This window comes from Magnolia sinica, chromosome 2, assembly GCF_029962835.1.
Source record: "Magnolia sinica isolate HGM2019 chromosome 2, MsV1, whole genome shotgun sequence".
Taxonomy (NCBI): domain Eukaryota; kingdom Viridiplantae; phylum Streptophyta; class Magnoliopsida; order Magnoliales; family Magnoliaceae; genus Magnolia; species Magnolia sinica.
In genome coordinates, this window is record NC_080574.1 from 6,461,434 (window position 1) to 6,464,211 (window position 2,778).

The 2,778-nt window shown below is 41.8% G+C and overlaps 1 non-coding gene across 1 annotated transcript; it reads left to right on the forward strand.

Moving 5' to 3' along the window:
* The first annotated feature begins 2,396 nt into the window (after nucleotides 1-2,396).
* Nucleotides 2,397-2,503, forward strand: LOC131238200 (small nucleolar RNA R71). The gene has a single exon (XR_009167610.1). It is a non-coding gene; the product is annotated as a small nucleolar RNA R71 (small nucleolar RNA).
* Nucleotides 2,504-2,778: the final 275 nt, after the last annotated feature.

The following is a 2,778-nucleotide window of genomic DNA, read 5'->3' on the forward strand; positions in this document are numbered from 1 at the left end:
GGGGCTATCTCTATCTGGTTATAGCCCGAATACCCGTCAAGGAAACTGTAATAAGAATGACCAGCTAACCTTTCCAGGATCTGATCAATGAATGATAAAGGAAAGTGGTCTTTCCTCGTGACGGTATTCAACTTCCTATAGTCAATGCACATTCTCCAACCAGTAGTGACTCTAGTTGGCACGAGTTCATTATTAGCATTGGCTACGATGGTGATTCCGGACTTCTTAGGGACCACTTGAGTTGGACTCACCCATTGACTATCAGATATAGGGTATATGATACCCACGTCCAATAGTTTAAGAACCTCGGCCTTAACCATTTCCTTCATGTTTGGATTTAGTCTACGTTGTGGTTGCCGAGCGATTTTTGCATTATCCACAAGATATATGTGGTGAGTATAAATCAAGGGATCAATTCCCTTGAGGTCCGCTATCGTCCATCCTAGGGCTCCATTATGCTCAATGAGAGTAGATATGAGCATACTCTCCTGTTCTTTCTCCAGGTGGGCAGAGATCACCACCGGGTATGTCTCATCTTGACCTAAATAGGCATATTTCAAATCAGAGGGCAAAGGTTTTAAGTCAAGCTTCGGCGGCTTGAGGTTAGATGGTAGAGGCACTACATCGGTTTGTGGCAATTCTTCAAATTGTGGCCTCCACCGGTTAACTTCAAGTACCGGTGCAGTATCAAGTAAGGCGCACGTCTCCCTAATCATGTCATCATCAAAATCATGGGAGTGGGCCAGGCACGTCTCTAGATAGTCGGAGGATAAGGTTAGAGGTGTCGTATCTTCGACGAAAGAGTCAATTATGTTAATGTCGTGGAAATCGTCATCCTCCTCTAAGTTTCTACCGTTATTGAAAAAGATGTTTGACTCCAATATCATATTCCCAAAAGACATAGTCATGACACTATTCCTACAATTGATAATTGCATTTGAAGTGGCAAGGAATGGGCGGCCAAGAATGACGGGAATCTGAGTGCTTATGTTATTGATGGGTTCAGTGTCCACGATGATAAAATCTATAGGGTAGTAAAATCTATCAACTTAGACCAACACTTCCTCAATTATCCATCTTGGTACACGAATAGAGCGATCAGCAAGTTGTAGTGTGGTTAGGGTGGGTTTAAATTCACCCAAACCTAACTGTTTGTATACCGAGTATGGAATCAGATTGACGCTCGCTCCTAAGTCAAGAAGTGCGTGATCAATTCGATAGTCCCCGATTACACATGAGATGGTTGGGCTACAGGATCTTTGAATTTCGTGGCACGTCTTGCTTTAGGATAGCACTCACTTTCTCGATCAGAAAATTTTCTTTTGAATACTTTGCCGTCGTTTAGTCGTGCATAAGTCTTTCAGGAATTTGGCATATGAAGGTATCTATTTAACGACATCAAGTAGAGGAATGTTGACTTTCACTTGTTTCAACACCTCTATGATATCCTGAGAGTTAGAGAGAGGTTTTGGTGAAACCAACCGTTGGGGGAATGGAGCAACTGGCTTCTCTAGAAGTTCCGGTTCTAATTTTTGTGGGGCATCACTGGATCCATCATTGTTGTCCTCTTCAGGTTCTTGAGGCTTTTCGGGCCTAACCGGAAGAGTTTTATCAATGATCTTTCCACTCCTAAGAGTGGTGATGGATTTAGCGTGCCCCATCTGATTTGAAGAGCTGGGATCATTAATCTCATACTGCGGTTTAAGATTGGGGAGAGGTTGTGCAGGAAGCATCCCCTTTTCTACAACCGTCATACGAGAATCTATCTTTTGCATAAAATCTGTAATTCCCCGCATTGCCTGAGCCAGCACTTGTATGGAATTTTGAACCGGTTCCTCTTGAGGTTTCACTTGATTTGGATTTTGATTGAAGAACCCTGGAGGAGTAGCCATTTGTCCATTTCTCCAACTAAAGTTTGGATGATTTTTCCAACCAGGATTGTACGTATTGGAGTTAGGTCCAGTAAAAGGTCTTTGATAGTTGTTTACGGCATTGGCTTGTTCATTCAACACTCCTCGAAAGGCGGGTATTGTAGGACAATTTTCAGTTATATGAATGTTGCAATCACAGATGCCGTAAACAATTTCATTAACCTTATCCTTATTTCCTTCCATGGCCTCAACTTCCTTATGAGCGTAGTCACTTTACACTTGAGATCATCCTCCTCTTTCAAGAGATATAATCCACCTTTCTCCTTTAATTGAGTCGGCCTAGACGTGGTGTTCGACTTTGGGTAATAGTCCCAAGATTGTGTTTTTTCAGCCAAACTGTCGAGGTAGTCCCATACCTCGTCGACATCTTTATTAATGAACTCTCCATTACACATTGTCTTGACCATTTGGCGCATGGAAGATGTCAGTCCATCGTAGAAAAAATTTGTAATGCGCCACGTTTCAAATCCGTGTTGTGGGCATGAACTGACCAAATCTTTGAACATTTCCCAACATTGGAAGAATGTTTCATCTTCCTTTTGGGCAAAGTTCATGATTGCTTTTCTGAGGGTAATCGTTTTATGATGTGGGAAGAATTTTTTTATGAATTCCCTCTGCATGTCGTTCCATGTGCCAATAGATCTAGGACGCAGTGAATATAACCACGTCTTAGCTTTCTCTTTTAAGGAAAAAGGAAAGAGTTTCAGCCTAATTGTATCCTCAGATACATTAGGAAAACATAATGTAGCTATAATCTCATCGAACTCTTTCAAATGTAAATATGGACTTTCTGATTCAAGTCCATGGAATTTGGGAAGGAGTTGGATAACTCCTGGCTTGATGTCCA